The following is a 13630-nucleotide window of genomic DNA, read 5'->3' as shown; positions in this document are numbered from 1 at the left end:
TGGAAAGCGCGTGCACGAGCACATGCACTCGACGTAATCTGCCTGGTGGTTTCAGAGCTTGGTTTGCTCTCAATACTCTCGTCCTATTATCCCTTGCGGGATTAATAGGACGAGACCTAAAAAGGAAACATAGCCCGAACTGAGGTCCTGCTTACCCTTAGTGCTGCGGGAGCCAGCTGCAGCTGTGAGGAGAGGGAGGGGACGTGCATGCTAGAGTGTGTCTATTAAAAACGCCCTGTCAGTGAAAGGTGGGCCCGGGGTTTCCCTATGGAAACAAGCGGTGCTCAGTAGCGTGCATGCTTCTGCACCGCCCTCAGGCCAAGAAGTCATGACCAATTACCAGCAGGGGGTGCATCCTACTGTATTGGCTCCCAAAATGATAAATACCATAGTAAAAGTGCCTATTTTTTAAACAAAGTTTAGGGAAAGCAGCACATGAAGAAATGGTTGCTTCAAATAGAAGAAAACTGCTTGCAGTAATGAGTTACATGAGTGGTGACAATTTTATGAATAAAAATCAGTCAGTTGTGATGATAAATCCTCAAGAGGTAGAAGAGAGCGAAGAAAATGATATAAATATGGACGATGTAAAAATAGAGATATTTAACAATAATTATATAGTTTATCAAAAAGATAAGGAGCCCTGCAAGAATGTTTCAGAGAATAGTAAAGGGCACAAAAAGCCTTACAGCCTGGTAAATGGATGTAGGTACCTGGAGAAGCTATTAGAGGACAGGATATAGTAAGTCAAGGAGGTAACAGGACCACAGCATCTGCAGGTTGTGGCGGCTTGCAGAACATCGCAGGGAAAAAACTCCACAGAAAGGTCAAGGGCAGTGAAGAAAAGAAGGCTGGGTCTAGAGTGTCCTAGGTGGACCGGCCCAAATAGAGGGAAAGGTTTTGTACAACCGTCCCGACAACACAGGATAAGAAGACTTCGACGCAAACATCCAAAGTAGTGGATTGGAAACATTTTGATGGGGGTGTGAGTGATGGTGAAAGTCCGAGTGTAAGTGCAGTGAGTGTGCATGACCAATGGGAATGCGAATTGGATTATGATGAAGAGACAGACGACTTGGAAGAGGGGGAAATACCGGGCGGGCACATTTTTGAGGATACTAAAATATCTGAAGAGATAAGAAAAGAGGAGGGAGACGTGCTAATGGATTTTCCAAAAGTAATATCTTACATGAGGATACCAGAGTGAGTTCATTGGACAGATAAAGGGTTGGGAAGATAACACAAGAAACAGAAAGAGGGAATCTCCAGAGACATCCAGCAACATAAGAACAGGTGAGAGTCAGTGGTAGAGCGCCTGGGGGATGAGTAAAGAGCAGGGCAAAAAAAGCAACTTATCAGGGCCCAGTGTTGTAGATAAAAGCGTAGGTCCCGAATCGATATGATAAGAATCTGAGTCTACAGGTAAGAATGACCGGGGGATTATTACAAAAGAGGAAGACAAAGAAAAAGGGGGAAATGAAGTGGTCTCTCAGTTGAGCTTGAACAAAGATGCCTTACATGGGGTGATCAATGCCTTTGGGGGCTCATCTGAGCACAGCAACTAAAGGAAAAATTTGGAGGGGTGATTTTGTGGATATGTTCAATCTACTACATAGAGAAATACAGTCCAAAAAGGGGTGTAGGGAAGAAGCTTGGGATCTAGCAAAAACAACTATGGTTCCTACAACAATTGACTTCGGAACATCAGCATTTTTAATATTTGCTAGTGTTTATTGTGAGAAGTACCCTGAATGGGCAGTTCCTATATTCAAGTATATTGATACCATTCGTAAGGCCCACATGGAATCTGGGGGCTTTGCATGGTTACACTATGATGAAGCATTCTGAGCACACATGGTCCTTATTCCTGAAAAACCTTGGGGAGAGGTGGACAATGAATTATGGGTACAAAGGATCTATCCGCAAAGACCTCCACCCACCATGCACACAGCAAGTGATTTGGATGTTTCTAACCGGCCTTTTCTTAGGAGGCCCAACTCGGGTGGGTAGATGGAATAGGAACTAAAATCTCACTTCAGGTGCATGGTGGAATTTTAACAGGGGATATTGTCCTTGTAACCTATGTAGATACAAACACTAATGTTCAAAATGTGGGGGCAGACATGCAATCTTGCAATGTTTTGGGGACCAGACAAACTTTGGATAGATGGGTCAGGGCAGGGGTAGAGGTGGATCCTTTCAATCTGGTTGCGGAGGCTTCTACTCCAATTAAGGTGGATGTATTGAGTTACTGGTTGAAATTTTTACCTAAAAAAGGAATATGCACCAGGTTTGGAATGGGGTTTTAAAGAAGGATTTCGACTGGGTTATCAAGGTCAGAGAGCACGTAGGTTTGCTGACAATCTAAAGTCAACCAAAGAGCATCCTCATATTGTGAGACAGATACTGGACAAAGAAGTAGCAGAAGGGAGAATGGCAGGTCCTTTTAATTACTGCTTTTTGCCTGACCTTCTGATGTCTCCTCTAGGCGTAATACCTAAGAAACAAACCAATATTCAAAAGGCGCGCTTTTGTCAGTACTTTTCACAAGCTGATTGCTCAATAGTAGTCACATTCAAAGAGAGTCCATAGGCAGTCTTAATGGATATCTAATTCATATTTTTTATTTCCAAAACTTCCGATTTGTTCAATCCACAACTCATTATAAAAGACAATCAGCCAACGCGTTTCATCCACACCAGACGTCGCCAGGGCTTTAAACTTGTTGCTGAGTGATTGTTCCATGATACCCATTTGGGCTTCGTCCATCTGTCCCTTTAATTGAGGTTTATATCTGTTCTTCTACGCGTTTACATCCAACGCGTCGTCACGTCCAGCTGGTGCGATAATTCCCGCCATGGAATAAACACGCAGCAACATGTTTAAAGCCCCGACGACGTCCGGTGTGGACGAAACGCGCTGGCTGAATGTCTGTTATAATGAGTTGTGGATTGAACAAATTGGAAGTTTTGGAACTAAAACATATGAATTAGATATACAGTAAGACTGCCTATGGACTCTCTTTGAACGTGACTATTATTAAGCAATCAACTTGCAAAAATTACTGACAAAAGCTCTCCATTTGGATATAGGTTGCAATTTGGAGATTAATGGCCTACTGGCGGTGGGACTACTGAAAGAGCGCTCCTCATACACTAGTGACTGATAACCAGCACTTTATACCATTGTGCACACTACTAAGCCCTCACCGCTTGTCGATTTGTGTGAATACCTAAGAAAGCGATTGGAGAAATTTGCATGATTCATCATCTTTCATGGCCCCATGGCTTGTCAGTGAACGATTTGAAAGCAAAAGATGATACAGCTGTACAGTTTGCGTCAGTGAATAGGGCCATGTCATTGATTAGAGAGGTTGGCCATGGAGCTCAGTTATCTAAATGTGATATAAAAGCAGCGTTTTGGTTGCTACCGGTAAATCCTTTGGGTTTTTCTGTGCTAGGTATTCAATTTTACAATCAAGTGTATGTAGATATGGTACTGGCAATGAGGTGTGCTATTTCGTGCAAGCTATTTGAAACATCTAGTACTTTTCTGCAGTGGTGTTTTATCCACAAAACAGACTACGAAACGATCATACATTATGTGGATGATTTTTTTGTTTGTAGGTTCAGCAGGTACCCAAGCTCTTGGGAGGGCTCTACATCAATTTGAAAAGGTAGCACAGGATTTAGGAGCACCTCTGGCTCCTGAAAAAAACAGTAGGGCCTTAAACATGTCCAGTATTTTTAGGAATTGAATTAGGCACAGTCAAGATGGAAGCGAGATTACCAGCTGAAAAGGTTCAAGAACTTGTTACGTTGCTGGAAGAAGCAAGGATGTCACCTAAATTGAAATTAAAACAAATTTAGTGCATTTTGGGTCATTTGAATTTTACTTGTTGAGTGGTAAAGGCAGGAAGGTCTTTTTGTAGATGACTGAGTTCGCTATGTCAGGAGCTACGTTGCCACACCACAGAATTAGAATTTCTGCAGCAATATGGGCAGATTTCGATGTATGGTTGATGTACTTGAAGGTTTTCAATGGAGTTACCATGTGGTCCTAGGATTTAGATTTTGTTTGGATGGTACAGATTTATTTGGATGTGGCGGGCTCCAATGGCTTTGGTTTACTTTAGGAAGGTAGATGGTGTGCTGAGCAATGGCCTAGGAAATGGGTCAGTAAGTAGAGAAGCATTGCATTTTTTGAATTTTTCCCGCTATTGGTAGCTCTGTCAGTATGGAGAGAAAAGCTGGCCAAAAAATTGTTACCTTTAATATTGACAATAAGACTGTAGTATATTTGGTTAATGGCCAAAAAGCCAAAGACAAGCATCTTTTGAAGCTGTTGCAGAGATTTATGCTGGGAGGCTCGATGTACAATTTTGTTTTCAGAGCCAAACATGTCCCAAGTACGCATAATAACATCGCAGATGCATTATCTTGTTCGCACTGATAGAGATTCCGTGGTTTGGCGCCCGGTACAGAGATGCAGAAAGCGTAGGTCCTACAAGATGGGGAGACGTATGTTGCAAGGCTGGGCTATAGAAAAGAAGAGGGGTCAGTTTATTAGGGATCCAGTTTCAGTAAAAATCTTGTTTGCAGCGTAAGGATCCTTCCCTCCATACGTTTCTCAGAGTTCGAGCAGTTGCTATTCAGGTTATGCATTTGTTGGTTAATTTTTTATGCTTTTAGGATATCTAAATTTTTAGGAATGGGCCATTCAGGTGGTTTAAGGGTGGAGGATGTGGCGGCTTCGGAAGAATCTATTCAAATATTTTTAGAATGCTCTGAGACAGATCAGACGGGAAAAGGCTCTAAAGTAGTTCTTAAAAAAATAAGCAGCATAATATGCCCAGTGGTAGCTTGGCAAGATTTCCAGGCGGCGGGGGGAGCAAAGTTAGGATTTGTGTTTAAACTTCAAAATGATACACAGCTTATAGCATCACAGATGCTGGGAGTGATGAGGAAAATACTTTGTCACATGGGGGAAAGATCCTTTTCGTTTTGGTACTCATAATTTCAGAATTGGTGCTTCTGAAGCAGCGAAATTAGGTTTCTCCCTGGTTGATGTTAAGAAATGAGGTCAATGGTCTTCAGACTGCGGTTTGAGATATATTAGGAACAATAAAGAAGTGTAGCCTTCATATATTTGTTAACACCTGTTTCTTTTGCAGGTTGCGTGGCAGGTCCTGCAGCAGAGTTGTTTTCTATTTGGATAATTGGACACTTTTATTAAATGGGCAGAAAAACAAGCGGAAAAGCTGCCATTTGGAAGAAATTTCTGTTTCCGCAGCGACGAAATCAAAGTTGATTGGTGGTGAAAGAGGGGCATGAAATGGGGACTATAGTTACATTTGCTATCCAATTTGATCTCAGTTAAGGGGTGTCCTGATGTTTTGCTAATTTAGATGTCGTGGTCAAATCATGGGCAGGAACAAAGATAATATTGACTGCTTTGGTACCAAGGAGAATTTGGCAGGGCGCTAAAAAAATTTGCTTCACTAGAAAGGGCTAGACGTAAAGTAAATAGGGAAATGCATCGTTACTGCAGCATAAATAGTTTAGGCTGGTTGGAACATACTGATATAAAGAAAGAAGATTTTCTGTTTTTTATGGTGTTCATCTGTCATTGATAGGTAATGAGTTGTATTTACTTAAAATTAGGGAAAAGTTAGCTTTAACCTTGGCCATTCAAAAATGGTGTTAAGAAGTTTCCGGCTGTTTTTAGCAACAGCCTGTTTTTTCTATAGCCCCAGTTGTATTTCGGAGCTAGCTGTTTTGGCAACAGATATTAAATATTGATCCGTTTTTCCACCTTTTTTCATCAATGGCAGGTTAGGCCTGGATTTGTTGTTGGTCTGATCTTTTTGGTGGTGGGGCAGGAAAAACACCTTAGCAGGGTTTTTTCCTGATGGCAGAAATCGAGGAGCTTGAGACAGGCCGAAAGGGTTGGGGGCATTGCAGAGTAGGTGCGGGCAGAGGGAACACAGAGGAGCGATGGATGATGCATACGTGAAGGTTAGGGGATGAAAGAAAGGGGATGGTGAGGATTGTATCTTGTGGGTATTAGGATATGTTATTTTATTAGTGAGGCGAGGATTTATATTGATCTGCATATCTGTCCTGTAATAAAGCAGCTTTTTACTCTCACCTCCCTATCCTCGTGAGAAGAAGTCGCTCCCCCACGCTCCCTGGCCGGACTTCGCAGCGCTCGCTCTAGCTGCCTGAGTTTTCAGTTTGCTGCCTGGGTATCGTAGTGTGACTGCCTGGCAATTTAAAGCTTGTAGAATAATTAATGTGCGCTCGCATTTGCTGAATTGTAAATTGCATCGTAGCTCGGACTGCCCGCCTGGTTGGCTGTTTGTTTATCTAGCACTGCCATTTTGTTTGTTGTGCCTCGTAGCGAGGCTCCCCAGCACGCCCCCACCTCCCAGCTGCTCCTCCCTCGCCCCGTCCACTATCCACTTATGACAGATGGTGTTTCGCGCAGCGGTCGCGCCCCATTCTGCGCCCGTCCACGCCTGGACCGCGCCCAGCGCCAGACCTCCTGGTCCCCGCCGTTCCCACTCCACTCGCTTAACGTATGACACAGCCTCTCTCCTCGCCCTTAACCCCGGACTCACACCACAATGCTACGAAGCTGCCCCGGGATGTACCCACGGTCCCTTCACCTGCCGCTCCTGCAAATTTACCAGCGTTAAGACCCATACCACATCCACTAACCCCAAACACAGCTCCGACCCTAACCACCTGAAGTGCATCCTGCTGAATACCCGCTCAGTCCACAAACACGCCACTGAACTCTGGGATCTACTCGACACTTCATCACCGGACGTCGCATTCCTTACTGAAACGTGGATGAACGCATCATCAACACCCGACATCGCCACTGCCATCCCGGACAATTACAAGATCATCCGAAAAGACCGCATCGTCCAAACAGGAGGAGGCATCGCCATCGTCCATAAGAACACCATCAAAATGACGACCAGCTCCGACGATAACCTTACAACCGCCGAACACCTCCACTTCCAGATCCACACCGACCCTAGGACCACACTCGGAGGCACCCTCATCTACAGGCCTCCAGGAACCCGTAAACAATTCAGCGAAGACATCACTGACTTCATCAGTCCACATGCCCTCGCCTACGAGAACTACATTCTACTAGGAGACCTCAACTTCCACCTGGAAAAGAAAAACGACAGCAACACCACCACCCTTCTGGACAACCTGGCCAATCTCGGCCTCATACAACTTGTTGACACCCCCACCCATGTAGCCGGACATACGCTCGACCCAATCTTCACCTCCAGCAAACATCTCCTTCGATCACACCACAGCTCTCCATTGGACGGACCACTGTTGTGTTCACTTCAGCTACAAAACCACCTCGACCCACAACCTATTCCCCGAAGAAAATGGAACAAAATCACCACCGACCAACTCCTCACATCGCTCAACCAAAACCCACCCGCCCTCTCATCGGACCCAAACCAAGCTGCCATCAAATTCAAACAATGGATCACTCACAGCGCCGAATGAATTAGCACCCTTGAAAAACCATCACACCAAACAAAACAACAAAAAGGCCCCCTGGTTCAACCATGACCTTAAGAAATCCAAGAAACTATGCCGTACTCTCGAGAAAACATGGAGAAAAAACCCAACCACCGACAACATGACCACCTTCAAGGCAGCCACCCGCAAACACCACCAGCTGATTCGATCCACCAAGAAATCAGCATTCAAGAGTCGACTCGACAACAACGCCCATAACAGCAAGGAACTATTCAACATTGTCAAAGAATTCACCAACCCCACCGCAGCCTCAAACGACATCACTCCCTCCCAAGACCTCTGCGACTCGTCATCCTCCTTCTTCTACAACAAAATTGTCGACATACATAACAGCTTCGAAAACAGTTCCAACGAGCAAACCTCCCCACCCCCATCAGAACCCAAACCGCCCTCTAACAACCTCAGCGCCTGGAACCCAATCACCACTGAAGACACCATTCGCCTCATGAATTCCGTCCATTCTGGCTCGCCAACCGACCCATGTCCCCACCACATCTTCAACAAGGCTGACTCCATCATCGCACCCCATCTCTGTGACGTCATCAACTGCTCCTTCAACTCTGCTACCTTCCCAGAAAGTTGGAAACATGCCGAAGTCAGCGCCCTCCTGAAGAAACCCACAGCAGACCCCTCTGAACTTAAGAACTACCGCCCCATTTCCCTCCTCCCATTCCCGGCCAAAGTCATTGAGAAAGCCGTCAATAGCCAACTCGCCGCCTTCCTCGAATCCAACAACTCCCTCGATCCCTCACAATCCGGCTTTCGAGCCAAACACAGCACCGAAACCGCCCTCATCGCAGCAACAGACGACATCCGAACATTACTAGACAACGGAGAAACAGTGGCCCTCATCCTACTCGACCTCTCCGCCGCCTTCGACACAGTCTGTCATAGCACCCTCATACAACGCCTCAACAACATCGGCATACAGGGAAAAGCCTTGGACTGGATCATCTCGTTCCTCACCGGGAGAACCCAGAGAGTCCGACTCCCCCCATTCAAATCAGAGGCCACCGAAGTCATCTGCGGAGTACCACAAGGATCTTCACTCAGTCCCACCCTCTTCAACATTTACATGAGTCCACTCGCTTCCATCGCGTGTCAACACAACCTTAACATCATCTCCTACGCTGACGACACCCAGCTGATCCTTTCCCTCACCAAAGACCCCAACACCGCCAAAACCAATCTCCACGAAGGCATGAAAGAAGTAGCCATATGGATGAAAAAGAGCCGCCTTAAACTTAACTCAGACAAAACGGAAGTGCTCATCCTAGGATCATCCCCCTCTGCCTGGGACGACTCATGGTGGCCTTCGGATCTAGGCTCAGCACCCACACCCACAGATCACGCACGTAACCTAGGCTTCATCTTAGACTCCTCCCTCTCAATGCCCAGACAAGTAAACGCAGTCTCATCATCATGCTTCAACATACTTCGTATGCTCAAAAAAGTCTCCCATTGGATCCCCATCGAGACAAGAAAGACTGTCACACACGCACTGGTTACGAGTCGACTAGACTACGGAAACACCCTATACGCCGGAATTACAGCCAAATTACAGAAAAAACTCCAACGCATCCAAAACGCATCGGCGAGACTCATTTTGGACATCCCTAGCCAAGATCACATTTCCGGCCATCTAAAAGATCTCCACTGGCTTCCCGTCAACAAGAGAATAACTTTCCGTCTCCTCACCCACGCACACGCACACAAGGCCCTCTACAAACTAGGACCCGAATGCCTCAACACTCGACTATCCTTCTACACTCCCACCCGCCAACTAAGATCCTCCAATCAAGGCCTCGCCGCAGTTCCACGCATCCAAAGATCCACCATGGGAGGTAGATCCTTCTCGGCGGCCAAGACCTGGAACTCACTCCCCACTCACCTCCGCCTTACACAGAACCACATCTCCTTCAGAAAAGAACTTAAAACCTGGATATTCGATAAATAATCAACCCCTCCCCAAGCGCCTTGAGACCCTCTGGGTGAGTAGCGCGCTATATAAATTCTTGAACTTGAACTTGGTGATTACATCCTTGCCCGATGGGAGCTCCTGGGGGTGGCATCTCCAGGGTGTCCACCACCGGGCAGGTTCTGGCAGGTGGTGGAGTTCAGGCTTAGTGTGGGGTGGTGATAGGTCAAGGTATGCGAGGTGCGGGGTTTAGGATTAGTGAGGCGATGATTTATATTTTGTAAATATTGATATGCATACCTATCCTAATAGGGTGGCCTTTTACTCTCGCTGGGTCTGGTGATTGCCACCTCACACGAAAGGCCATGTGCCCCTGCCCTGCAGTTGCTTCTATGATTCACACTCTGAATGTATACTAGGGACTCTGACTGTGTCCTGTGTTCCCACACAGTACTGGGACGCATTCAGGACAATTTGCGGGCATGGCATTCTGCATGCAGATGCTATACTCTTTCAATGTCTTAATAGCTTCACCAAGAACGATGATGTGTTGTATGAATGCATACATGACCATACCAATAAACTATCTGCTTACAGACATTCAAGACTCCATAAAATAGACTACTTCTTGGACATAGGACCATATGGGGGATCTCCAATTTTTATAACACCAGCTGGAATCTTCTTCTGGTTCAAAACTAGTTACAAGAATCTACTGCGTTCCCACGGTATTCATGCACTGGTCACCTCAATTTCTTTGAGCAGGACAGTATGTATCTAGTACCGAACATTCACTTAAGAGATTAGTGCAATCTCAAAATTCTAACGTATGGGCTTTCAACTTGGTGTTAAGTAAAAACGACAATCTGCAAAAAGAAAAGCCTACGAGTGGTTATAGTGGTACATTCCAACATGAACTGAGGCGGCAGTTATATATCCACATCAGAGATAGGACTTTTTGAAGCGCGCCTTCCATGCCGGAGATAGTGAAAGAAAACTTGGTACACAAGGACAGATGAAGAGGGAACTAACCAGGTACAGGGGGCAGAGGTTGAACAGTAACAAATAAACGAACTAGGCATATACCAAAAAGGATCGCCTTTATCCACATTTTCTTGTTTTTTAGGCTCCAGATCATGCTTTGACTAGTAGGGCCATACTTATGGGAAAGTTAAACCACACGTCGAAGTGGTATTGAATGAAAAACCTTACATTTGCTGAATGTCACACTGTTAACAATTGTCAGCAGTGTGGTGGAAGGAGGGAGGGGGTTTTCGGAAGACTAACCTTACACCAAAGCATGAATGGGATGAACCAGCTACAGGGTCAGATTGGGAACACAATTAGGCCCGGGCACTGAAAGAAAAAGCGGCCCACATTTGTTGATAATGACCTTTCATCAAACACTGCTTAGTATCAGGAGAAATATTTAAAGAAATCTCTGATAATTTAAGCGTTCTAAGCTTGTGGGATTAGTAGCATTGGCCAAGGCTAGACACACCACTAAACATACCATTATTCCACTGCAACTCACCCGCAGGTCTACTCACCTGATCTTCAGGCCTATAAATTTCTCTACTTACGGTGCATGAATGTGTTAGCCACCTATTGTTCCCTTAGTCTGTGCCTCCCCCAAAGATCCCTGAATATCCTGTATTATATCAGGGTATGAGTTAGAGAACCATCCGCATCCATTGTGTCTGGAGGATTCTGTTCACCTTCAAAGAACATGAGGTCTTCCTCTTTTGGTTTTCACTCAGGAGCCTCTTTGAAAGCAATGTCTCTGGGGATTTCACACTACTTTGTACTTGATGTCCTTTTTTATTGTGGGTAGAGACGTGATCTGAAACTGGGCAAATCTGCAGGAATTCACTCAAATGCCTTTCATTCTCTCTATATCCCTTGCGCACTTGCTGTGTGCACCTCTCTTGTTCGCCCTGTCACTTTTTGCCCCTCTCCTAGTTCTTCCTTTTTCTCTCATACTCTACTTCATTGCTCTTCTTGGTGTCACTCATTCTACCTATGTGCTTCACTCAGTCTCTCACATTTCTCCTCTCTCTTTTTCATTTGTTTCTCTCTGTCTTCAAACCCCCCTCTCTCTCCCCCTACTGACTCCCCTATGGGCTCTTTTTTTAAGTTATTTGGATATCTCTCAGGCCCTCATTCCTCCTGTCATTTTGTATCTCTCCATTGAGTTTTATTACATTTCTCTGTCTTGCAAACCTTTCCTTTTTATCCTGTCTTGCTCTTTCCTGTTAGCCTCTTCACATTCCTTTGCCCCATGGATTTATTTTGTTTCGCTGCAGACAGAACAGCAATTCCTCATATGTCTGGAGGCAGCGTTTAAACCAAAGGTGAATCCACAGGTGGAATTCCCTTTACCATTCCATCCCTCCGATGAAGGAAATTCCTCTGGTGGGTTGTAGTCTACATTTAGCAGTATCCCCTGGAATGCCAGCAACCTCTAAAGTAAGCCCTACAGTAGACTGAGGGAGAGAATTAGGATAATGCATATTAGTAGTAACCATCCTTCATTTTTTCTCAAAGACCAGGAAATTTTTGACACCCTTGTCTACTTTCCTCTCCTCTCCATCATTTCCTTCGCCATTCACTTTTTTTTGCAGTTTTATATAGCACACTCTACCCAAAGGTATTGACGTGCTTTACATGTACAGATTTATTTTTTCAGGCACTGGGTTAGTGATATGCCCAGAATTACAGAATGTTGAGCAGACACCAAGACTCAAACTTGGTTCTCAAGTTCCAAAGTTGGCAGCTTAGGCCATTACACTACATCCTCTAGCCCCACTTTCCTGCCTCCCTCTTCTCCACTTTCTCCCTATCCTATCTTTAACAATTTCTGCCCTTCTCTCCAATGCCTTCCATCACTTCTTCTCCCTAAACTCTTCCCCCTCACTCCCTCCATCTCTCTGAATCTCTCTGCATCTCCACCACTCTTATCCTCTCTCCTCTACCTTTCCTTTCTTCCTCACTTAATTTCCATTTCCCCTTCCCATATTTTTGTTATTCTTTGCCACTCTGATGTCTCCCTTCTCCTTTTGCCTCTCTCCACATTGCTTTCCTCGCTCAGTCCATTTAGTTACTGTCCTGCCATGTCTATTCACCCTTACATTTGCCATTTTGGCCCCAAATGAACATTTTTCATACATTATTTTTTTGTTGTCAAAAAATGTTTCTTTTTGTTCATTTTGGTTGCTTGCATTATTTTTACTTTCATTCAGAGGTGAAGCGGAGTCCCCCACAGACAACAAGATGGCAGAGGGCTGCTGCTGGAAACGAAAGTAGAACCTTTTACATGGCCGTCACACCTAATCTTTCACCCTGCACAGCCCCCTTTTACTCCACCCCATGTGACATTAGAGCTGGCAGGGACGCTCACAAAGAGCCCAGCCACTCCCAGTGGCGTCACTGTCACTTTGAAATACTCCGGATGGGAGGTGACCCATCACATACTGTGCCTGCCCAGTTTGGCACATTGCTCTACTACTCAAGACAATGAGCCAGACCTTCTTGGTACTTGGTTTTAACGAGTTGCGATCTTCGCACTAAGGTTGCAGCTGCCTTTAAGCTCCAGTGCAGGAAATCAGATTTTTACCTAAGGCTGAAAAAACGACCCACCAGCTGGTCTTTGCCCCAGGCCCCTCGGGCAATGACCGATTGCCCGCCCTGCCAATCCAACGCTGACCAACTACAACAGGGGTGTACTGCCCTGGTACTTACCGATTTCCACTCTCGTAACTGCCATGCCAAACGACCATGTCCCTACTAAAAACAAAAGAAAGAGAAGGGGTTAAAGTAAACCCGGGAAAACAAACCACCTATGAAACAACAGAGTTATGTTCCTTTAAGCAGGAAGGCGTAACGACAGGGGGGAGAAGACCAATCCCCGACGCTGAGAGGAAGAGAAAAGGTGTCGTCAGCAGATCGGAGGGAGGCGCGTCCGCCAGGCACTGGACGCCGGAAGAGGAGAAAAGTGTTTCTTGTTCGGCGGAGCGCGCAGATATCTAGACTATGCCAGTGAGGGCGACACGGACCAAGAGGATAGCATGGAGGCTTGGAGTGATGAGTGGTGGTTATTCCCGGAGGATTCTTGAAGTCCGCCGCAATTGTG

The 13630-nt window shown here is 45.6% G+C and overlaps 1 protein-coding gene across 2 annotated transcripts in view; it reads right to left on the bottom strand.

The window, feature by feature from the left end:
* Nucleotides 1–13315, bottom strand: part of FANCC (FA complementation group C) — a 1396321-nt gene extending 1383006 nt beyond the window's left edge. For both annotated transcript variants that reach the window (XM_086961183.1, XM_086961186.1), the window contains exon 1: nt 13240–13315. The gene's annotated coding sequence lies outside the window, so the exon portion shown is untranslated. The remainder of the gene's footprint in view (nt 1–13239) is intronic.
* Between the last annotated feature and the right edge of the window lie 315 nt (nt 13316–13630).

Source organism: Lissotriton vulgaris, chromosome 3_1, assembly GCF_964263255.1.
Source record: "Lissotriton vulgaris chromosome 3_1, aLisVul1.2, whole genome shotgun sequence".
NCBI classification, from domain to species: Eukaryota; Metazoa; Chordata; class Amphibia; order Caudata; family Salamandridae; genus Lissotriton; species Lissotriton vulgaris.
Note: the sequence above shows the minus strand (reverse complement) of the source record. Positions and strands in the feature narration are given on the sequence as shown.